This window comes from Sorex fumeus, unplaced genomic scaffold, assembly GCF_029834395.1.
Source record: "Sorex fumeus unplaced genomic scaffold, SorFum_2.1 ptg000013l, whole genome shotgun sequence".
In the NCBI taxonomy this organism is placed as follows: Eukaryota; Metazoa; Chordata; class Mammalia; order Eulipotyphla; family Soricidae; genus Sorex; species Sorex fumeus.
In genome coordinates, this window is record NW_026606070.1 from 20,469,785 (window position 1) to 20,496,153 (window position 26,369).

At 35.0% G+C, this 26,369-nt stretch overlaps 1 protein-coding gene across 7 annotated transcripts in view; it reads left to right on the forward strand.

Moving 5' to 3' along the window:
• Positions 1-26,369, forward strand: part of EPHA5 (EPH receptor A5) — a 316,984-nt gene that overhangs the window by 73,693 nt on the left and 216,922 nt on the right. The window lies entirely within an intron of this gene.

The window sequence follows — 26,369 nt, forward strand, 5'->3', positions numbered from 1 at the left end:
CTCTCTTGTAAATTTTTCTTTCAGAAGTATATTCAGCCAGTGCTCTCTATAGAAGATTATTGCAAACTTAGGGGACTTAGTTTACTGTGTGGTTTATATATAATTACCATTACAGTCTTGCATTTTAAAATTTACAGGTCAATTTAAAATGCATAATAAGTGGTGCCTAAGAAAATAACTCCAGATAGAGCCAATACAAAAGGTCATTTCAAAGTAATTTGCACTGCGAGTTTTTTTCTGGCTTAATTTTTCTTCTAAATTGAATCTTGACCATGCGTTCTTCCTTCTTCATTTAAAAATACCCTCATTTTGCCTAACAGTGTGGTGAGTAGCACTTCTGAATTTGTATATTTAGTGATGGATCTTGGGAATAGGATAGTAGTATATGTCAAAGTGAAGAACAAATTATGAGGAAAAACTACTTTTCACTTAGAAGAACTATTTATTTGTATGAACTTGAACATGTGCTTTTTGAAATGTCTTAGGCATTAACTAGGTATTGAGAGAAAATATGTGTTAATTGAGAACAAAACCAAATACTGTGATGTCCTATTTTACATAATAGTATAAGAAATATATCCTTTCTACATTCACCTTCTAATGTAAATAAAATATAATGTATAGAAACCAGCTTAGGGTTGTTTTGATTAGACTGGTTATAGAGAAGAATATCATAGAAGAATTATTTATAATGTTAGTGACTTTACTTAATTATTTTCTCCTAGAAACAGAAAACCCCATGTTTAAATGGGTTTCCTTTCTCAGCACCAACTTAAATTTTATCATCCTACCATACCATCTATGGTTGATTTTCCATTTCATCTGAAACACTATACCTGGGCTGGAGCAATAGTACAGCGGGTAGGGCGTTCACCTTACAAGCGGCCAACATGGCCGACCCGAGTTCGATTCCTCCGCCCCTCTCGGAGAGCCCGGCAAGCTACCGAGAGTATTCTATATGCCAGACACAGTAACAAGAAAGTCTCCAATGGAGACGTTACTGGGCCCGCTCGAGCAAATACCTTTAAGTACATAAAATTTTATTATGTTTAAGAATTACTTCTGATTTTTTCTGGGAATTAATCATATTTGATTAGACATCAGATTTTAAAATAAAGTTCCAATATCTTATTCTGTGTTTTTTTGAGCTGTCCTATTTTTGTAAGGTAAGAATAAATGTAATGATAGTAACTGAATGTAGTTCAAAATAATCTGTTAAGTACATTTCAGTATTTTCCCTAAAACATGTACAAAGTAAATTTGATTATTTCTAAACATTTATTAAATATTAGACTAGTTGTTTCTGACTGTTTATACCATGTGAGAAATTATATTTGATACTTTCATTTGAAACAACAAATTTTGCCTTCATTCAGATCAAGGGAGTTTAATAAATCCTGTGTTTTCAGGAACTGAGGAGGTGAGGCTGGATGAATGATTCTTGACTTGCGTGCAGTTTCCTCCCACAAACCTATTTTGAATTCTTGGCTCCACATATGGAGCCCCAAGTGCCATCAATGGTAACTATTGAGCACAGAGTCAGAAATAACCATTGAGCACTTCTGGGTTTCTACCCCAAACCCTCACATCTCCCAAAAGTCCCCCAAATAAAACTTATTGTTGTTCGTTTGTTTTTTTTTTGCGGGGGGGGCACACCAGACTGGACTATGATAAGGGTTTTTTTCTGGCTCTGTGCTCAGAAAACAGTCCTAGGAGTGCTCAAGGGACCTTATTGAGTGCCAGGGATTGAACTCTTGTTGGCTGTATCCAAGGCAAGTTCCCTACTCACTGTATTATTGGTCCAGTCCCTAAACTTCTCATTTTGAAATTACAGTGTATGATGGGCCTCCCAAGCAATGCTCAGAGAATTCAGAGGGATTTCTAGTAGTCTTCAATTGGATCTGTTGGTTTAGTGAACTAGTGTTATGATTCTTAAGATGACCAGAACCAAGCAGATGGTACTTGTGGGTCTCGCAAGGTATGAGGCAGTACTGAAGGGGACTACTGAGTGCTAGGTATGGAACTCAGAGCCTTATATATAAAGACCAAGGCCTTTCAGCTGTCTTCTCAGGTGATAGTTTTAATTTTTTCTGGACTCAAAGACTTCTGTGGGTAAAAAGATCACGGAGTAGAATCTTGGTAAAATTTATTAGTACAGTGTTTAATGTACATCTTCACTTTCTTGTCTTCAATATTTTAATAAACAGGCAATTTATACTGAATTTGGACATAGTATGAACAAGAGAGGCTACAATGTATTACATTTCACTGAATTCAATTAATGTAATCCACCACATAGTGTGAAAAAAGGCCATGTAGCAAAGAAGGATACATGCTATTTAGCTTTGAAGAACTTTTTTCAGAAGTAGTCTTGATGAATATGAGGCTCTTTATTTTTCACATACACAAATGATAGATGGTCATGCTACAAGAAATTTCAAATATTTATTTTATAAATAATTTATCTCATTAAATGACTAACTCAGTGAATAAATAAATGCTGATGCTTTGTGTTGGAGAATTAAGACATTATAGATATCCCTGAGGCATTTCTGTCTCTCTTAATGTATATAAGCAAATATAAATGTATATGTGTCAAGAATTTCCACTATGACTGTAACTCATTCTGTACTCCTAACAAGCTATCTGCAAACCTCTTAGTAGAGGTAGATGCTTTGAAATTATCCATGATAGCTCAGAAATGTTGAAGACAAATTTGATATCTCAAGTTCACCACCCACTTTTAGTCTATCACAAAACATTTATAGAAACGACCTCATAACTATCTCTCAAAGTTATCCACTCTTGCCTATTTTTTCTAATATTTATAGGAATATCATGTTGGAACTTTATTTTCAAATATAACAAGTTACTTATGTATTGCATTTTGATCATGTGAATTTTTCACCTCTACAAAAATACATATCTGTTCTGTTCACACGCTCATGCTCCTCTGTCCCTGCTTCTAATACTCTCCCAACTCCTCGCCCCAATAGTAAATTAACATGTTAATATTTTTATTAATACAGGGATGTTAGAGTTGTATAAGCTTCTGCCTCATTTTCCCATTTTCTTTATGTTCTTTATATTTGTGTATGTATAGATACATGTATACTCTAGTATATGTGTGTGTGCTTATTCATAATATGTTTATGTAGAGACCATATCCAGTGAATCTGTGTCGACCAGATGCCACATGTCATTTCCGTGGGCACTCTGGCCACCCCGGAGGGTACGATGTGTTGCTGAAGATTAACCTGATAGAACACAAGGCCATGCACTAGCTAGACCTGTATTCCATCTGTCAGTGACATGAGCATCTTCCCTGGGTGCTTTAGACACATCTTAATCAATGTTTCTCCTCCTTCCCAAGGCCATGTAATACTGACTGCTTTCACTCTCTCAAAGACAATTTTATCACTTTCACCACTTTTCCTATGAAAACTTTCCTTCCTCAAGACATTCTTCAATCTCTTTTTCTTTTATAAATCATATGAATCTTTCAGACTGTGCTCCTGTACTTCTCTCAAGGAAGTTGTTTTTGCCCTTCAAGACTGGGGTAGGGCTCTTATATTACACATCTCTCCTTCGTAAAATTCATTTAGTAATGATTTTATACCTATTTGCTAATTCAAAGCCTGGCAAGCTACCAGTGACGTATTCGACATGCCAAACACAGTAACAAGTCTCACGATGGAGACGTTACTGAGCCCACTCGAGCAAATCGATGAACAACGGGAGGACAGTGCTACAGTGCTACAGTGCTAATTCATTACTTGACTAATAACTCTCTCACCTCCATGGATGATGGTGGTGGTACTCTATGCTGAGGGATAAATCAAAAGTCAAGAGGCAGAAAAATTATATTTGGACTAAGAAGAAGCAGAGATTGAATGGACATCAATGAAAACTTCACTTTTAAATAGATTTTCACCTTAGTATATAGTTGCAGAAAATCTTCTATCACAGAATTGTCAAATTTACTTTTAAGGCATCATTTTTGGGGGCCTAAATTTTGGACCACAACCAGTCATGCTCCTAGCAGTGCTTGGATCACATTTATGTGATCCTGGGGATCAAAATAGGGTTTTCATGCAGGCAAATACATAACATGCACTATACACCTTTCTTCACTCTAACTGGTTTTGGCAATGACCCACAATCTAAATCTCTTTCCTCCATTTGATATTGTGCTACTTCTTGGTTCTAAATTATCTTTATCAATCCTAATCTTAAGCCAAATTTTGAAGCTTTCTGTACTAAATTCCATATCTTAGTGGTTTTATGGATCTCAGTACATCACATATGAAATTTGCATATAATAAGGCATCATTACATAATTACATTTAATTAATAGTTTTTAAATAATCCACGTGTCTTGGGATTTAATTAAGAAGACTCTATTAAGAAACAGAAGTTCAAATAAATCTGTTTAAATGCCTATTGTGTGCTAATATTTACTGAGTCTGTGCTAGGAGGTAATGGGATAGATCAGATTCTGGTGACCTCATACATGTGTGGAGCATGATGGAGTTGACCCAGAGGCTTTTAGAGACTGAACCTTTAGGATTCAGAACACTAGGCAGCTCATTAACATATGGCTTCAATTCAGAAGACAAACAAGAAGTGACTCAGAAAGCCTTGTCCATTTAGCAATTTGTGATCTATCATATTCATGCCCCTCATTTAACTTCCTTTAAAAGAAAATGACTACCTTTCCCATAATAATCTTATTTTTAAAAGGTAACACAATACTCTAGCTTCTATTGTATTAACAAAATATTTAATACATTTATTTTTTTGAGACCTCAAATGTTCCCTAATTTTCTATAATAAACTGCTTTAAATACACATATTAGTTTGTTTGAAATCGTCTTTATTTTTGGAAATAAAAATACACTAAATAATTTTACAGGTATGTTTTGCTTCTTGTTATTTATTATTATTTCTGATGAAATTCCTGCTGTTTCCCCCTTAAGAGTCATAGGAAATAATTTTTTTTGAGTACAAAATTGTTAGCAAAAAAAAAAAACATTTGGAAGTTTCTGCTTTTTACTGAAGTAAATATGTTTGACAGAAGTAATTGAGTTCACATGAATCAAATGTTGCCTGCTGAGTTCTCTTGTGATTATGTTGCTGACTTACTCAGATGCAAAGCAAGACCACTAATCTTCATCAGTTGCTAGTGGAATGAAGTAGTAATTTGAAATTACTCCTAGATAATTATAGTTTCACTTATATCAAATGGAGGAAAGAGATTTAGATTGTGGGTCATTGCCAAAACCAGTTAGAGTGAAGAAAGGTATATAGTGCATGCTAAAATACAGGGTAAGAGGGTCACATGCCAAGGACTGTGGAGAAAAAGCACTTATTAATTGTCCAACTGGGAGATGATTGCACAGCAAGGAAAATGTAGTGAAAATACTGAGCTCAAAAAAGAGCACTGATTCACACATAGTCACATAGACTGGAGGGAGTAGTATGCTGATCATTCATAGTTCTGTTGCATATTTATGTCTGAAACAAAATTGGCTGAAAATGTAGTGTATTTGGTGCTCATGTAATTATACATTGGAGAGCCTAGTTATTTTTAATTGGGCACATTACCAGAAAACATCAATGTGTTGACTGTTAGTTCTATTTGATATGCTTTATTCTGCAACAAAATTTAATTTTAATTTCAAAATTTTAGCAAAGGATGGTGAAGAAGATAGTGAAGTACATTGCTGATGTGTGTATCACTATGTGTGTTGATATATGTTCCTACTGCTAAAAATCTCCACCAGAGCCATTAAACAGTTGTCATTTCATTCACTAGAGATATAGTGAATAGATATAGCACATAGAATAATCGAATTTATTTTGTTATTTATTTTAATTGAAGTAACATTTATTTATAGCAGTATATGTTTGGGTGTGCATTAGTTACATAAACATATATATGTACATATATATTACATTTCATCGTTAAAGGATATCTCTATCCTTTGTCAACTTTTGTTTCCTACCCCTCCTTTTACTTCTTTGACCACTAATTGCACATATAGACATATAGAGCTCATTTTCATTTTATTTAGTTCATCTGTTTTGTCAAGTTTCTCGATTCAGTAGTTTTAAATTAGTTCTTTTTATTCTTCCCTTGTTTTATTTATTTTTTTAGATTAAAGTTTCTCAACCCGGCACTGATATTTTGCCGTATATATTTGGGGGTGAGAAGGAAGTGTTCTTCTTTGTTGCAGGACATTTTTGAGCTTCCTTTGATTTTCTAGATGCAGTGCAACACTCCACTTCCCACTTTGATAGTCAAACGTTTCCCCAAATGTTTCCACGTACACTGGGGCAATGTCACTTTTAGTTGACAGCCACTAATTGAGTATATTCTCATTTCCCACATAAACAAGTACATTCTTAAAACTAAAATTGTTTATATAGTTGGATACTTTTGCAAAGGTAAGCATTTTTCTTAAAATTCTCCATGACAAAAATTAGTCACACACAATGTGGAAAAAAGTAGGATAAATTCTTCTTGTGAGAAGTAATAGAATCTTTTGGTTTCTGAATCAAAATGCCTGAATTAAAACCAACCTCTGCCATTTTTCTGCTCTGTATTACTACACAAGTAATTCAATCTCTTTAATTCTTACTTTTCTCATTGCAAACCACATTCTAGCAATCCTGTATAGTACATGAAAGTATATGACAATAACTTGGAGTAGTGCCTAATGCACCATGCTGCACAATGCAGGTGAGCTAATTCCCATTATGGCTTTTAAAAAATATACATTTGTAGTAATTAATGTGTTTACTTTTAATGATATGTAACAAAACTTCAAATAAGAAAGCCCTCTAGATTTTTCTAATAATCTTGAGCACTATTATCTATCAGAATAATCTTATCTTTTTATTTATTGCATGACCAAATTATGAAAATACAGTGGCACATCCTTTAAACACAATAACAGCTGCACTTCTGGAGCTCTTAGGAAACTTCTTTACAAGAAAGATTTCTTCTCTTTATTATTATTGACCATTAATTATTATTATACAGGACATATATTCTTTCTTTGTAATTCCTATATCTCAGGAATTCAAGTAGTTAGTAAACAGGCATGAAAGTCAACTCATTTTTACATTTATAACTTGTGAGAATTCTTATGGTAGCACAAATATGCAATTTTTAAACAAATTGTTTCTCTAAAAGGTGTCACTTAATATATATATGTGGAAATAGCCATTAAAGAGTATGAGGAACACCTTAATAATTAGAGCTTATTTTTACTTCAGAAATGAATTCTATTATACTAGAAGTGTGCATATCTCCTTTTGAAAATTGTATATTACTTTTTAAATATATGTTTGCCATAGTGGACTCTCCTCCATCCAGTATGACAACAATAGTTGTAAATGATCACTCTGGACAAGAATTCAGTGTTGAAAGTGGGTAAAGGGATATACATGATAAACTTCCAGTACCTGTATTGTAAACCATAATGCCCCAAATGAGAGAGAGAAAGGGAGAGAGAAGAGAGAAAGAACAGAGAGAGGGAAAAGAGAGAGAAAAGAGAGAGGAAGAAGAGGGAGAAAAAGAAGAGAGAAAGAAAAGACAGAGAGGGGAAGCTTCCATAACTACAGGCTGGGGTGGGGGCGTGGAAACAGGGAAACTGGAGACATTGGTGGTGGGAAATTACACTGGTGAAGGAATGGATGTTGGAACATTGTATGACTGAAACCAAATCATGAACAGATTTGTAATGCCCTCTTTTATGGTGATACAAAAAAAAGAAAAAGAAAAAATATTAAAATTTAAATAGTAAAAGACCTAATATTTTTTAAACTACTTGCTTGCTGAGCTAGTCTTATATATACGTGTGTGTGTGTTTGTGTGTGTGTGTGTGTGTGTGTGTGTGAACTATAGGGAATTTAAATTGATTTACTTATAAGTACTGTTGGTGGACTGCTACTTGCAAACTTTCATACTCATTGAAGGAATGAAAATATTTTTAAGAAAAAATAAATATAACAATTGTTAGTAAATCTTTTGCTGTATGCACCGAGTGAAAAAGTCAGTCTTGGCATGAAAGAAAGGAAATAAGAATAGACACTCAATGCTCTCTCCTGATCAGACTTTAATCTTTTTTTTCACTCCTATTTTTTCCAACCCATAAAATAAAATATTGTAAAGCTCTGAATCTCTTTAACTCTCACATATATAGGATGTAATACATGTTAGTGGTAAATAAGTGGATAATATGTTTATATATAAGATATATTACATATCCATAGCTCAGAATAAGAGATAAATCGTAAATTGCAGATTTACAGAAATATTACTTATTCCATGTGCTCTTATTTGGTTTAGTTTCTAGGACATTTGATTATGGTGATGAACATTACATATTGCTAAAGTGCAAAAATATTTTAATATCAATGAACTTGAATTTCTTTAAGCTCATGAAGAATTAATGATTATTTTTATTTTCAGGTGGCTAATATTGTACAGAACAACTATGATAATACAGTGGCATTTGTTTAAATGTGATATACTGAATAGCTTTCTTTGATAATAGAAAACAGATAATTATAAGAAAAATATTTAATGATAGAGATCTTAGAAATAATGCATCATAGTTATATTTAGAACTGATTTAAGTCCATGATATTTAAATGTGCTAGGAAACCTGAAAACAGTCTTTTTGCTTTGATTTTTTTGCTTCTTTTATTAAAATTCAAAGAGCAGTGACAAGGGACTCTTATGAAGTCTGACAACATAAATCTCTGTAGCATACCCAAGGGAAAACTTAATGTGTACAGAGAAATTTAACATTGAAAATTCACTAAGTATGATTCAGTGAGTAATCTCAGTGTCTATTTTAGAATTTGTAAGAACAGAAAGTTCCTTAAACTGTTTGCAGACAGTAACTGAAGCAGTAACAGTTCATTTACCTAATATGACAGGCATAAAATTATTGAAAATTTAAGCTATTTAGACTCAAAACCTGAAACTTGATTTGTAGAGTCACCAGGACAATTTTTGTTCGCTAGATTTTTATTGCTGTTATTATTTTATGCCTGCACTGCTGGGTGTTCAGGTCCTGTTCCAAGCTTGGGTTGCTCTGAGGTCACCTTTGGCTGTGTTCAGGGAACTGTGAAGTACTGGGATTGAATCAAGGACTCCAGCGCTCAGAACATGTACTCAGCCCAATGTGCTCAGTCTCCTGCACAGGCATCAGACTTTACGGTGAAAGCCTGCTTGATTACTAGGGACATTAGCATAAGTCCACTTCAGAATGTGTGAATGTGGCCAACTTCAAAATCAGATTAAGATCAAATTTCATCCTATTTGAATTGGTAAATATGAGAGTATGTACCTGCCAAATTTGCCTTAAAAATGCATACATATGTCTCCGTATTTCAAAAGTGGTACATGGACCAAGAAAATCAACATTTTATTCCTTCCTTTTAGATATGCAGACCCCACCTTATAAAACAGATTTAGATTTTAGCATTTTAGCAATATCTCCTGATGTATGTATGCTTAATAAAATTAAAAATCACATAAAAGACATTTGGAGTTAAAGTTCTTTGTTTTATAGATTAGGAAACCATGGCACTTACCAATTAGGTTTATATACTACATATAAGGGCATAACTAGTAGAATTATTATGATTCATTTGAATATGTCAAAATATTGCACTATTCTTGTTGTTTCAAAACCATTGTACATTAATTCAGTATTTATCTCTCCCTCCAGATGTTCTTTAATGTAATTTTAGTAGCTTATAATTACATAACTTTAGGCAGTATTAGACTTAATGATACAATTTTCTTTTTTAAAAAAACTTTTGCTAATTGCATCCTAATTTAAGAATCGCATATTTGTTAAAAGTTTTGCTGTTATCATAAGTAACCGATATTGGCACATTAGAGGAAAAATAAAACTATGGAAAAGTAGGAAAAATTAATTAAAAGTGTAAATCATGCCCATGTTTCATATCTTCAGTATTTGAATTATTTGTTTAGTATTGAGATAATTGTCTTTTTTTATTGACTTGTAGAAGCTTCTCACATCATTTAGCATTGCCTGCTTCTGGTGAAATACTATTGGGGTCAACTCAGCTCTGCATGTCTCAGTATTTGCAGGGCAGAATGAATATTCTATTTTACTTATCTTACTATGCGCATGCGAACTAAAATAATTTTATTTAGTGAATATGATAAAGAAGAGAGGGGGGGATAGCGAGCAACGTGATCAGAAAAAATTAGGGCTTTGCCGGTGGGAGAAGTAAGGGGACGGTAAAGTAGGTGTACTCCATAGAGTAGAAGAACAGAATTATGTAATCCAGGTTGAGATGTGGGCCACTGTAGAATGGGCAGGAGCCTAAACCTAGGATTGATGAATACATCTACAAGAAATTCAGATCCCACTGTATGTGGTGGGTAGGTATTTCCTTTCATAGATAACACGATGATTGTCATGTGCACATGCATGATGATTATCATGTGCAGTCAAGCTTAAGTATTATAACAGGATTACCTCAAAATAAAAACAAGCAAAAGCCCCAAACAAAACAAAACAAAAAAAGAAGTACCATAACAGGGTTAGGATTGGTAATTTTTAGTGGCTGGCATAATTTGTGTCACAAAACTTCACTTTAAGAGGCCATGGATTTTGATTTCTTTTTCTTTTGGGGTCACACCTGGCGATGCTCAGGGGTTACTCTTGGCTCATGCACTCACACCTGGCAATGCTCAGGGGCTACTCTTGGCTCATGCACTCACACCTGGAGATGCTCAGGGGTTACTCTTGGCTCCTGCTGGTGGTGCTCAGTGGAACATATGGGATGCTGGGAATCAAATCTGGATTGGCTGAGTGCAAGGTAAATTTCTACTTGCTGTGCTATAACTCCAGCCCCAGGATTTTGATTCTTAAAGACTGATTTCCCTAGGCCCTATTAGCTACCCCAGCCTAAATCTCTTTTGCTTTTACATGAATCTCTTGGTCTTATTTTACCTAGTACCCTCTAAGGGTCCATGAGATTCCTTGAGACTTCAAATTCTTTGGACAGCTCTCTATTTGGGGCAAGTTTAAGCCTTTTTCTCGGACCCTGGGACACTAAAATCTAAGTCTTTGGGTTTAGGAGCTCCTGGCTCATCACCCTGCAAAGCTTCAGGATAGACTCTAACAGATAGCACAGCAGGTATAAGTTCCCCCTTCCTGCAGGGCGCACCCCATCTCCCAGATTTAAGTAATTTATTTTCTTAGAATTTCTCTGCATTGAAGAAAAACTAGGGATTTCGCATTTCTAAATATTTATAGGTAAAGCTTTTTCAGGTCTTCTTAACCTTTCAGATGCTCAGATTTAATTTAGAATCATATGTTTAACTTCAGAGTCTCACTATATTATTGTGCTTAATGCATTGGTGAAACAGTGTTTGATTTGTAATTTGTAACTGCATATAGCATTAGTGATACTAGTGAACTAAAAGCATTAATTTTACTTTGGGCTATATTTCTACTAAAGCTAATATGTTAGTGCTTTCTGCTCTAATTGTATTTAATACTTCTCTTGCCTGGATTGATCTTGAAGTGTCTACTTAACCAGTTTTGAGGAATGCACAAAACAGTATCTCAGAAATGGATGAAATTGTTGTTGTAATTTATAGGTATCAATCTAACATTTTGTATGACTATAGTTTATGATGCAGAGAAAAGAACAATGTGCTGTTTACTTAAACTTTAAAATTTTATTTTATTTATGTTAACTTAAAATTAGACTAGAGAGTCTGGCAATTATTATAAAGCAGAAAGAAAGGAAGCAACAATCCCTGGCATTGTTATTTCTAGAAAATGTATTAGTAGCTGTAAGATAAAATTCATAAAATATGAATTCTGAGCTATCCATTATCTTGTAACTTTTTATTTCATTAAATGCTTTGTAGACTTTGATATTTCTGGACATGGTGGATCACATCTTGTCTACTGATGTTAAAATTCTCTTTGGTGTTTAAATGCATTGTGTGCATTTATGACTGACCAATAGGAATTCATCTGTAAGAACTGCAGTGATTTGTTGATTTGCTTTGATCTTTTCGAAGCTTGAAGATACCCTACTCATCTGAGTGCTGTTAAGGTATAGTTTCAAAAAGAAAAAGAAGAAAAGAAGAGCCTCCATTTGTTGGGGGGGGGGACTAACAATTAGAGCAAACGATAATTTGAGTGATGGATAACTCCATTTCTTTGATGGAATTGTTAGCAGGAATCAGACTTGGAGAATGAATGCTCCAAAGTTCCTGCTGTGTGATTGTGAGGAATAATAATACACTACTCCATATGTATAAGGGCTGTTCCTCTGATGAATTCTAAGCAATTTGAAGAGATTGCATTAGAACATTTCTTCTTAAAAAAATATTCTATCTTATTCTAAACTTTTTTAAATCAAATGAGGTACCGTGCTTTACTATATTGTTAAGCATGGTTTTCTGCATACATCATTCCAACACCACGCCCATTACCAATACAAGCCTCTCCCTTCTACAGGGCTTCCAATACATTAGAAAACTTCTTAGATAAAGTATGAGAATATTTTATTTCCATTTTGTGGATTGGAAGGGAATATGATATTATTTCATTAACTTTTCCTATTGTTCTCTATACTATTATACCTCTCAGTCAGAATGCAGTATAATTACTTGCTCATGTGAATGGTTTCCTAATAGTCCCCTACTCCCACTAGATTCCAAAGCTAAGAACTTTTTCTGGGGGGAGGGGGCTGGAGAGATAGCACAGTGAATAGGGTGTTTGCCTTGCACGTGGCCGACCCGGATTCGATTCCCAGCATCCCATATGGTCTCCTGAGCACTGTCAGGAGTAACTCCTGAATACAGAGCCAGGAGTAACCCCTGTGCATCACCAGGTGTGACCCAAAAAGCTAAAAAAAATGAGTTCTCTTTTTTTCCAGAATCAGACTTACCCTTATTATTTATTTATCTAAAATTCTCTTTAGGAGTTTGTGTGCATTGTCTGTTTTTGCTCTCTTGGTTCAAGCATGATTTAATATGTCAACACTGGTTTGCTTAACTGGCTTTATTGTCTTCCATACTCAGGACTAGGCATTTGTCTTCGAAGGATGTCACTGCCCACTTAGATGGAATGTCACAATAGTGAACACTCCTTGTTTTGTAACTTCAGTCACTTTCTTTGACACAGCCAGCATTTGGAGAGAGTTGGGTAGCAATTTGAACAGTAGAAATGCAGGTTACTGAAGTCAGGCCTGTCCTGCAAGGCCCCCACAGAGAGACAGTAACAGATAATGAATGTACTTCAACTCCGGGAGGGACCTTTAGGTGGAAATGAAGCTAAATACAATGGAGGAACTTTTCCCCCAGGGACTAGAAAAAAAAATCTGTGAGCACTTTCTTCAAAGTAAGGCAGACAGACTATGTGTTTAAAAAATGCCCAAAGCAACTTCAACAGGGATGTCCCAAAGCAAAGTGCTAGAGTATTTTGCTGTTTTGTTTTCCTTTTTTGCACTAACACTTGCTGTGTCCTACAAAATAAGTCAGAAGCAGGCATGCTAGACATAGTAGGGATCCTCCAAGAAATAGTGACCCTGGTGCATATGTAACAGGGAAATGTAGGACCTAGTCTAACCTGCACCAGGTCACTATGTGCACTGTATACACACTATATGTCAGCGTCTGCTTTTAGTCTTTAGTTTGTTTCTTTCACTGCAGCCACTGATGTGAAAAAAAAAAAAGCAAACTTGTTTCTGCTATTTTCAGGGATCATTTTATTAGTGCCCAAGGGTCTGTATATACTAGGACTCAAACCAGAGTCGGCACTGCACTGCACAAGTCAGCTACGTTAACCCCTGTGCTATCTCTCTGTACCTGTCAGAGCCCTTAAAGACTAAGATTACATTTCTTAATGTGAGCTAATGTAAGAGCAAATATTTTTCTCTTCATTTAAAAGTTACATCAATTTAATCAAGTAGACAGGTACAAATAATTAAATGTATGTCACAGAAATGGAGAGTCCACTGAGCAAAGACTGAAGGAAGAAAATGATAAATAATTCAGGGAGAACAGGTGTCTGAAAAACACCTCTATGATCAGATATAAGAAAAAATGTCATTTTTACCAGAAGGTAAACAAATAATGCTAATAAAGTTGAGGAGCAAATATCCTTGTTTTTACAAATGACAAAGTACACCACAAGGAATCCGAAGCAGTGACATGCTAGACATCATAGGGGTCCCCAAGAAATAAGGCCTAAGATTCTGAGCATCAGAGTTCTCATGTTATCTTACATGGATAGTAAAGGAAAAAAGATGAGTGGCAGACACTTCTGTAAAGATTTTCTCTGTGCCATTAATGTTAAATGATTTATTCATACTCTCTTTTTTTGAACTTGACGGTATCCTATGAGCCATGGTTTCTGGGGCAACAGAAATTCCCAGAGATTAATTTTATTAAAAGTATTCATGCAAAAACTAGAAAGTTGAAAACTGTTTCAAAATTGGTGTATCTCTTTAACTAGATATTCTCCAAAATGCATTGAATTTCATTAACGTTATATCTTGGTTCAAATAACATGTATCTATTATCTCTGTGAGCAACATAGATTGTACATGAGACAGGTACACCTCAGAAAGAACTGGCAACAACCAAAATTATCTAGAAAAGTTTCTATTCCTACATAGAAATTGCAAACTAGACAATTTATAAGGTCTAGAATGGAGGAGTAATACTGAGGCAAAGGAATAGGACACTAAAGGAAAGAAAAATAGAATGAACAAAGCAAATTTTCAAGGAGGACATATAAGAGCTTGAATTTTTCAGAGCCTAAAAGGTAGCACAGCTTGTGGGGTTTTGTACATGGCTGACCAGGTTTTGATCCCTGGCATCCCATAAGACCCCTCTCCTCCCCCTCAGCTCACGAGAGTAATCCCTGAATGTGGAGCTGGGAATAAGATCTGAGAACCACTGGATGAAGCTCAGAAAAACTAAACAACAGCAACAACAACAACAAAAAAAGAGCTTGAAACTCTTTTATTGGACATTAAATGCCATCTAACTGGTTTACAAAATATAATCAGTCACCAAACTGGAATTCACAATATGCTTTCTATGTGAACACAACATTGAAGGAAAAAATTGCAGTTAGTGCAATACACATATACCTAAGAGATGAGTTTGGTCAATGGTCTAAATATTTTTTAATTTAAATTTTTAGGCTTCAGTGTATAATTATGTCATCTTATTCAAGTTTTGTTTTGTTGCATTTAATTATGGTGTATAAAGTCAAAAACTAAAACTGGACTCAATAATATGAGAGAGATTTTGTTAGTATTCATGACTGGGAACATCCTCTGTGCCCTGTGGAAATGTGAGATCTTCAGATTTCTATTTGAATACAAAAAACCTGATAAACTAGGAGGTGAAGCTAAATGGTCCTTCACCTCCCAAGCAATTCTGAAATTAGCTCTTAGCAACTGCAGAGTTTCAGATTGGAGGAGATTTTCATTTTGAATTTATTTCCCGTCATTCTTTCATGGCAAGGAATAGATACAAAACAAACAAAAAAGGTATGCAGGCAAAATAAAGCGAGTAAACATCTTCATAAACAAAATAGTACAATTATAGTAATTGCCACTTCTCTGCTGACTGATATCGATCAATTCAATAAGTCTGATACCAGAGGCAAATATCCTTATGGTAGAATGGGTAAAACAGCTATTACATGTTGATAAGTGTTCATGGTCATACATTATTAGAGTCTGATGATTTTTTTATTTTGTTCTTGGGAAAATTAAGGGGTTTATAGATACAATTTGGTCCCTTTTAAGTGTACAGATCCCCAAAGCATCAGCCACATGCAAGAGAACTCAGAATTATTCTCTTCAGAACAACTTAATTTTACTTCAGAGCATATAATTTTTTTTTTTTTGCTTTTTGGGTCACACCTGGCGATGCTCAGGGGTTACTCCTGGCTCACGCACTCAGGCCTGGAAGTGCTCAGGGGACCATATGGGGTGCTGGGAATCGAACTTGTGTCAGTCATGTTGGCTGCGTGCAAGGCAAACACCCTACCCGCTGTGCTATTGCTCCAGCCCCGCATATAAATTTTAAGAAAAAAAAATGAACTGTTATAATTCTCAGAAAAAAAGCATTTTTAATATAATAAATAAAGGAACTCAATTATTAGTAAAAAGTGGGAAAGCTATAGCTAAGTGGTAAAGGTAAAGGTAAAGGCCCTCCCGTTGATCGTCGATTTGCTCGAGCGGGCCCAGTAACGTCTCCATTGGAGACTTTGTTGTTACTGTGTCTGGCATATCGAATACTCTCGGTAGCTTGCCAGGCTCTCCGAGAGGGGCGGAGGAATCGAACTCGGGTCGGCCATGTTGGCCGCTTGTAAGGCGAATGCCCTACCTGCTGTGCTATTGCTCCAGCCCATAGCTAAGTGATAGCATGGAAAAGACTGTACAATGGACAGTGGTGAAGGGGCAGGTATGGAACACCTTATGACTGACTTCCAATCAAGAACAATGTTATAACAGTGTATCTCATGCTGATTCAGTTAAAAATATATACGATTGATGCTTAATCATAAGCAATCTCAACAACCTGCTATTTGTTTTAAAACTCAAATTCCAAGACCCATATTTCATAATGATTATAGGAAAACGTCTAAAATGAAATCAGTTCTATTTATAAGTACTTAGTAATCCTGAAGAATCACATCTGGAGTTAAAACAGTTTAATTAAAATGGAATGCTGCTCAACATTAAGAAATGGTGAATTCCTGCAGTTTGCTGCTCTGTGGATGAAACTGAAGAGTATCATGCTGAGTGAATAAGTCAAAAGGAGGACAAATACTTAATGATCTCTCTTAATGTTAGATATAAGACACATAGTCCCATGATGGACTGGAGGGATAGCACAGCGGGTAGGGCGTTTGCCTTGCACATGGCCGACCCAGATTTGATTCCTCCATCTCTCTCAGAGAGCCTGGCAACCTACCAAGAGTATCCTGCCCACATACAGAGCTTGACAAGCTCCCCGTGATGTATTTGATATGCCAAAAACAGTAACAACAAGTCTCACAATGGAGAAGTTACTGGTGCCCGCTCAAGCAAATCAATGAACAATGGGAGGACAGTGACAGTGAGAGTGTGACAGCCCCATAGTAAGAGAGAGTACTGGGTTAACAGGCAAGAATGACTGAGAGGAGATGAGGGATGGTGGAAGAGGGAAAAGGATTCCAGTGCTGGGATTGATATAACAACATTGTTCACCTGAAACAGTAGTATTAATTTTGTTATAAATCGTGTTACCAAAAACATATTGCCTAACCAATGCACTGCTTGAACATTTGGCTTATATATTTAATGTTGCTTTGGGGTCCACACCTGACAATGTACAGGGCTCAGTCCTGGCTCTAAACTTAGGGATAAATCCTGGAGGGAATTGGGAGACCATACGCGGTCCTGGAAATTGAAGAACCTATGTGTAATGGAAACACCCTAGCAGCTGGACAGTGTCTCTGGCTTTGAATTGTTTTTTTGTTTGTTTGTTTTGTTTTGCTCTTGGGGTTACACCTGACGATGCACAGGGCTCATTCCTGGCTCTACACTCAGGAATTATTCCTGGTGATGCTCAGGGGACCATATGGGATGCTGGGAATCGAACCTGGGTCAACTGCGTGCAAGGCAAATGCCCTACCCGCTGTGCTATCACTCCAGCTCTGAATTGTATTATTTTTAGGTGAAACATATTATGTATAATTGGTACAATTTTGCAAAATTGTTAATATTGAATTAAAGAATAAATTTAAGTAAAGAGCAGTTTAATGTAATTCAAATTAATTTATATGCATTAAAATATTAATACATGCCTATATTTCTCATAGTTTATAATACTGAAATAATCCAAGGGTTGAGAAGAATATGACTACAAGCAAAAAGTCCCTTACAACTCCTCCTGCATCTTTTTTTCCTCTTTTTCATCTCTTTTTTAGTAATGCATTCCTTGTTTCTATCTTTCTCCTTTCTTTCCTGTCCTTTTCTCCCGGAGACATGATTTTCTTATTTGTTAAATCAGAATTTTTTGTTACAATGCATCACAAGCAAAATAAACACTAGAATTATTTTTTTCTTTCACTTTTAGAGTTACAAATCTTATTTATATGTTATTATTTAGATCAACATTTGTTAACAAACTACTTATATAATGAAAATAAATGTGGGTATATATATATTGTAGAAAACTGCATTTTTTTGTTTTGTCAAGTTTTATAACATTTTTAATATATCATACAGCTTGTATATTTTTAACTACTGATTAGGAAAATATTTCATATTTTCTCAATAAAAAGGAGAAACAGGGTAAAGAGTAATTATAGCCTCCTGTAAAACTCAAATGTTCTTAACTCATTCTAAGAAAAAAAAAATCTTAGTTTCTTTGTTTCTGGAGGCAAAATTTGTGTTTTTATTCGTGTTCAACTTCTCTTTTGCTAAAGTAAATATATCCTGTCTAAATCTAGAAAATATTATATGGTTAATTAAAATACAGTTTAGACATAGTTTTTCTTACTGAGTATTTGACCTTGAAATCTGAGGTATACCAGACAAGACTAAAACAAGAAGATGAGATTTTTTTTTCTCCTCTCCAATTATTAATTATTCTTTTCAACAGCTGCTTTGGTCATGTTTTGATTACCATTTACATTCTCTCTTCATCTTCTTTTTTCCCCCTGTTATAAATGGTTCACTTAATTTAAATGCATTTACTCTTTTAATTTAAATGCATTTACTCTTTTTTATTTGAAGAAAATTTAAGTCTTTACGAGAAAACTGTTTTAGCAATTGTTATTTCTAATGCCTATTTTCTCAAAAGAGGACACTTGGTTTCTGTTCATTTAGAACCAAAGAAGGATAGTACTTTTTTTAGTAAAACAAAGCCTTGATGTATTAGAACATAGCATGACTTTAAGTATTTGTTATAACTGTGTAGAATATTTTTACAATAAATTCATCATTTTGATTTTTATATTAGAGATAGACTACCAGTGATAAACACAATAATAGTGAAATATGCCTAACACTTCTCTATGAAGTTCAATGTGTTTACACTCTTTTAAGCTTTATATTAATTTCTCACTCCCTTTTCAGGTGTATGCACACACTCCACTATCACAAACACACATACACACACACATGCAGACACACATTGAATCAGCTGATTTTTAAGTTTTATAGAAAAACATATATAGAGTTTATGTTAAAAAGGTGACCATTAATGAATAATGAAGGCTAAGATAAAGGCAGTTTACTTCAGTCTTATATTAGCTAAGTACCTAATCATGAAGGAGATCTCAATAGAGTATATTGCATAAAATTTAACTTTAACCTTTCTCCAAAACTCCCTTTTATAATTATACAATAAGCCTTTAAAAATAAAACTACAACATACCTAATACCTACATGCATAATAAAAACTATAAGTGTATTCTTATAAGATTTCTTTTCAGTACAAATCTCATAACACTTATAGACTTGCTAATTTTTATAAAAGAATAATTCATACACAAAAGATTTTGTACTTACAAAAATGATTTTTCTTTTATATATTTGTAAAATTGTCTAAAAGTGATTAGCACAAATAATAAAATATAATGCTTTCATTCAAAAGTGTATTTATATTAGCTCTATTTTTATTCAAATCTATATTATTATTAAAGGCAGTAAGAAACTTTTTATACTAGATGATACAGTTTTTGCTTAAACACTGTTTCTCTTGCTTTCTTTGTTGGTTTTAATCATTCATAATGAAAAGGAATTATATTTTTAGGTGTGTTTTGTCTGGTCAATGAGCTGTGTCATGTTGCCCTAAAATTTAAACATATTTTTTACTCTCATCAAGATTTTTACATACATTTAGTAGATATTGGAATATTTTTAATTTTATAATACATCTAACAATATCCTAAGATGTATTATTAAGACATAAGATTGGCATTTCCACCTGAAAATAATTATTCTCTTATAGGCATTGTATCAACAGTTATTTAGTTATACAAGAGATAATTATTATATCTTAAACAAATTGATAAGATTGTAATTTAAGAAATATTCCTGTATATTTATATATTTAAATATTACTTCTCTGCTCATTATATTATGAAGAGGATATATATATATAGTTACATGTATCAGGGAATTATATTTAACTAGAGGGATATACTGAGTTCATTTGGATTCATCATTTATTGATACTATAATGGAAACTTTTTGCTAAATTTACAGTTAATATATTATTATATCACTAACATTTTTGTATCCTTGGCATTTTTTATTCATATTTAACATGTACTTAATAAAACTCCATAATATTCATCTCATTAAACTCTAATTTCATTTAAAATTATTTTGATGTACACTAATGTCAAATATATTTTTCTCATTTAACAAAATAAAATTTCAGTCTTCTGAAAGGTGATAACCACAATCCATAGGAGGAAATGCTGGACTACATTCAAATTAGCCTTATTGTTCTATAATATCTAACTGGAGTACAAGGTTAATTAGTACCATAGGCAATATGCATTATTCATCATTGTAATCAGGTTTTTATTCTGCTAAGTCTTTACCAGTTGCAAATTGTTGTTCTTCTCATAAGAAAACCTTGATAAACTATTGTCATATTTAATTTTGCTGAATTATATTGGTAATCCATAGATTAATTCATGTACTTTGAATATTGTGAAGAAATCATTTCAATCTCAAAAGACAGTAAAATATATTAAGACAAACATTCACCTTTGCAGTAGATTTTTGGGAAAATGTTCATAAATTTTTGTTCCTTATTTTAGAAATTTTTACCTTCCACAATTTAGATTAATAACATGTTTGGAAGTGATAATTTCTCACCACATGTTGCTTTTAAAATAAATATCATGAATTTATAAAATAAAAAACTTTTTCTCTCTGTTGACTCAAAAAGTAGAGATAATAGCAAAGGTAATATAAGGATCTAGCTGTCTCTCTCTATATGTGCCTGTCTGTCTGGCTCTCTGTAGCTCTCTCTTTCTTTCTCTCGTACACCTATAGGTCTGCAGAATTAATTAGGGTTTGTGGGTCCAGATAGCTGGAGTGATAGCACTTGCCTTGCTTGTCGCGGACCCGGGTTTGATTCCTCCATCCCTCTCAGAGACCCCGGCAAACTACTGATAGTAACCTGCCCGCATGGCAAATCCTGGTAGGCTATCCATGACGTATTCTATATGCCAAAAACAGTAACAACAAGTCTCACAATGGAGATGTTACTGGTGCCTGCTCGAGCAAATGGATGAACAACTGGAGGACAGTGCTACAGTGCTAATATAAATTGTACAACCAAAAGTTAGCATATGCTCCCATCAGTATGTTCTTTTACTCTACCCACTGCAGACTGGATTTTCAGTTAATATTGGTACATTAATATAATTTCCTTTCTATCCTTTCAAAAGTTAGACCATGAAAATATGCAGAAATATGAATATTGAAAGCAAATTGCAAAAGATGTTGGGAATCAAAATTTTGTTTTACTCAGAAACCACACAAGTTACTTTCAGAGATATCAGATATAACTGTGATCTTCCTTCAACAGAACACTGATTACGAATTTTCAATGAGCAAGTACTCCAGCTTATTGCTTTTGGATAATTTGCCTACAAAAAAAAATTTACTTTTGAAAACGTTATCATTGAATGTTGTTCAGAACTAGTACTTTATATTATACACACATACACACTTACCAGCAGTTATATACTTTGGGGTGTTTCCTCAAATATCATTTCAGGGGCTTACATTTTAAATGATAGAACCATTCTTTATATCTTTGTTGGGCAATCAAAATTTGTCTATAGCACAGCGGGTAGGGTGTTTGCCTTGCAGGCTACCAGCTCGGGCGGCCCGGGTTCGATTCCTCCACCCCTCTCAGAGGGCCCGGCAAGCTACCGAGAGTATTTTGCCCACATGACAAATTCTGGCAAGCTCCCTGAGAGGTATTTGATATGCCAGACATAGGAACAACAAGTCTCACAATGGAGACATTACTGGGCCCGCTTGAGCAAATCGATGAACAAGGAGAGGACAGTGACAGTGACTTGCTCATTTAATACTAATCACAGTCACAATCACAACCATCCTGTTATACGTCGATTGCCTCGAGCAGGCCCCAGTAACGTCTCCTTCGTCCTAGTCCTGAGACTTTTTAAAAAAAGTGCCATATTCAAGGCTCTTTCAGAGCTAGGAGAATAAGACCCTTCATTGTTACTGGTATTTGGCATATTGGGTATGCCACGGGGAGTTTGCCAGACTCTGCCATGTGGGCAGGTTACATTCGGTAGCCTGCCAGTTTGTCCAAAGTAGGAATGAGATAATAAGATGTCATAACAAGATGTCTCGTGGCAGTGAATTCGGCCACGCACTTCCGCTAGCTGGGTTTTATAGTCTCTGAGTCTTGGCCGTTGATGGGATTAAACGGCGCCAGGGGGCCAGTTGGTGGGTGTGACCCCCGCCTACTGGAATGTGGAGGATCTGGGTGGAGGATGATCAGCCCCAAGTAGGCTTGGAGATCTCAGCCCCGGGACCCGCGTGCCTTTGTTCCTCTGCTGGTACCTTCATGTGTGTGGAGAGTGGTCTCAGCATGGTGGTGGCTGGTTTTAATACTAATCCCTGAAGAAGTATATTTTTGCACTGGGAGGTCTTTTTTCTGCATGGTAGGTTAAGTGATTACATTCTATTCAGAAAAAGCAGAATCTGTAAGTTCATATTTCTTAATTGATACATAGTTGCTTGGAGATTGTAATAATGGAAATGGAGGTTGGAGAGAAAGAGAAAGAGCAGAGCTTAAGGCGCATGTATGCCACTGTCACTTACCCCTCTTCAACCCCCAGCATCACATAATTCCACTAGTATTTGCTTGAAACTCTGAAAACTCCTGAGCACCACTAGATGATCTGTGTAAACCTGGCCCCAGAGGACCAGAGAAACATCACATCCTTGCACTCAACTTTAATTTTTTTTTTATTGAATTACTGTGAGCTACCGTTGTAAAACTTTCATGTTTGAGTTTCAGTCATACAATGATTGAGCACCCATCCCTCCATCAGTGTACATTTTCCACCACTAATGTCCCCAGTATCCCTGGGGACTAGTTTAAAAACTATTTTTAAACTAAATAATGTGAAGAAAATGAACAGTTAAAGGACCTATAGTTCTAAGTTTTATAATTAAGAAACTTACTAAATTGCTATAAAATATCAGTTTTGTATAGTAAAACATTCTACAGGTAATTAGTCTTATTTCAATATCCATTAATCTTGCATCTCACATTGAAATCTCACTGTAACCATACTTTTCAGAATTCTGAAATAAAAACTGGCAGCTTAGGATGCATATATTTAGAACCTATTATATAATGCTATAATACATATATTCTCTACCTCAGAGTTGTCAAGAGTTCAAAGCACAGTATGTTCTGTCTCCTTAGTTATTTAGTTATGCTTAGGGAAAACATTTACAATATAATTAGAGAGGAAATAGTACAAATTCCACATTCTCCTGCCAAACTACTTAGTTGTTTTGTAGTTAAAGAAAAAAAATTCTGAGAAATTTTTGAATCATCTTTAAAAAATTAGTTTAAAGAAAAATATAAAATCTGCTGGTTCTGAAATTATACTTTATAAAGCAGTCTCTTAGAATTATATTTCAAAACATGAGATACAATTATACTTTACCACTTTATGCTACATATTATTGTAGAAAGCCTCATTTGACCCTTTCCCAAAAATGTATTCTTGTCACATTTAAGAGTAAGCTGAGAATTTAACCCCAGTATTTTGTTCTCTACACAAGATCACTATACGTATAGACTTGGAGAAACACTCATTATGAACATCATTGAACAACTTTCTCATATTTTCTTTAGTCTGCTGCCAAATTACTACCCAAGTCTTCATGCAGATTATTGTCATGGGACTTGTTCATAAGCCTCAAATACATATTTCCTTTCTGGAGCTCTTAAATGAAAAGCAATCAAACAATATATACACTTCTAACTACAAAAGTAAGATTTTCTTTACACAAAACCTTTTATACATTATTTACACTGTAGAAGTGGCACACGTTTACATGCATAATTGATTCCTTTCAGCCTTCAGATATTAATGGCTTAGATGCTGTCGAGGTGGTACCCATATCTGAAGTGTATGTCTGTTTCCCTCTGCTAACTGGGGTCCTCCAGGCCTACAGTTGACTTCCTGAACATAAACCGTAGCATTCTCAGTTTCCAGCCTTTGATGATGACACTGGGGAGAGTGTGCTCAGAGTCTCTGCCTTATTTTAACCTTTCCAATCTCTTTCTCCTCTGATACTGTCTGTGGTTGATCTCTTTTGTGATGGAGAAAAAGTACACAGCCATTATTTTTTTCTGAGTGTAAAAGTTTGGAAGGAAAAGAAATGTGAAATATGTATTGTGTTTTATGCATTAAAAAACACAATGGGTATTAAAGGTGGAGTTATATTAAGAAATGTGTTACGTGAGAAACTCAAAGGAAAATCTATTAGAATGTCAGTTGTACATTTGGGATGGGTATGAAGATTAAACAGAGTTAAATATGAGTTATAGGTATAGTTAGAAGTAGAAATCAGAAATAGGTACAGGTATACTGATATAGAGATATCCACGCACCAAGGTATTTTCATGCATTAAAATTATTTGTAATTAACTCATATTTGAATATGCCTTAAACATTAACATCTACAACGGGGGACATGATGGTAAATAAAGAGCAAAGAGTTCTGAATTCATAGAGACTATTTCTTTCTGAGAATGTGCCAGAGTGGATTGAGAAATGCGAGTGGATTTTGTAAAGGTGCTTCAGTTTTTATGTACATATATACATTCCCTTTAAACCTTCTTCTTTAAAAAAATTTCTAGAAATTGTGACCGTATGTCTACTGATACTGAGTAGTTGAGTCTAAGTAGTTGTATTTGCTCATGTTTGGTTAATGTTTTTGTGTAAAATGATGTCTAAGATGGAAATAATTGTGTTTCAAATGAAAATTTGAATAATGACATATGCTGTGGAGCATGGCGATGGGCACTGGAGCAGATAAGACCCAAGCTTGCAAAGGGACCCAGAAGCAAAGACTCACAGGAGGGAGAATCTGGGCAAAGTTGTCAAAAACAGGGTGTCAGCACCGGGTGTTCTACCTTGAGCCTCACTCAACCTCCTAGTCACATGCATCAAAGACACAAACACTGTCACCTATGCTTAGCAGGTCATCCTAACCACAGTACATCCACATCCTAACCACAGCATCTAGTCTAAATTGGGACTGGACCAGGACAAAGCAGAAAAGAAAAGGTGATAGACCAGTGATGCTAAACTTTATGTGATTGGACCTTCCTGTAAGCTGAGACTCTCTATATAATATATGTGTATTTGGCAATGACGTGAACAGACATCGGCTGCTCCCAGAGGGTGTTTCCACATGGCTGTTATCCCTCGCTCAGTGTGCAACGTGCCTAGGCCTGTTGGGGTAAAACTGTTCCCCAACATATGCAAAATTCATAAAATTTTATTTGTCCATCCAAAAATTGAATTATTGGATTATTATTATTTTAATTACTATTATTTTAATTGACAATATAGAATTATTTTTCCTGCTCAAGTTTCTAAATACGTTATTATTATTTACAAGGCTGCTCAGAAGATGCACAGTATTGCTACTGTCATAGTAAGTAAGTAAGTAAAGGCCCTCCCGTTGATCATCGATTTGCTCGAGCGGGCCCAGTAACGTCTCCATTGGAGACTTTGTTGTTACTGTGTCTAGCATATCGAATACGGGGGAGCTTGCCAGGCTCTGCTGTGCGGGCGAGATACTCTCCGTAGCTTGCCGGGATCTCCGAGAGGGGCGGAGGACTCGAACTCGGGTCGGCCATGTTGGCTGCGTGCAAGGCAAACGCCCTACTGCTATGCTATCACTCCAGCCCTACTGTCATATAATAGATTTTTTCATCCCATAAACATGACACTATTTTACTGATTTATAGAGTTTTTAAGTGATGCTCCTAGTTATAAATAGATATATCTGAAAATATTAGTGAAAGAGAGATACCTTGCAAAGGCTGTTTCATCCATTTAAAAATTACCTTTTAAAAACATAAATCCTTTGGGGCTGGATTGATAGCACAGAGGGTAATACGTTTGCCTTGCACACAGCCGACCTGGGTTTGATTCCCAGCATCCCATATGGTCCCTTGAGCACTGCCAGGAGTAATTCCTAAGTGCATAAGCCAGGAGTAACCCCTATGCATC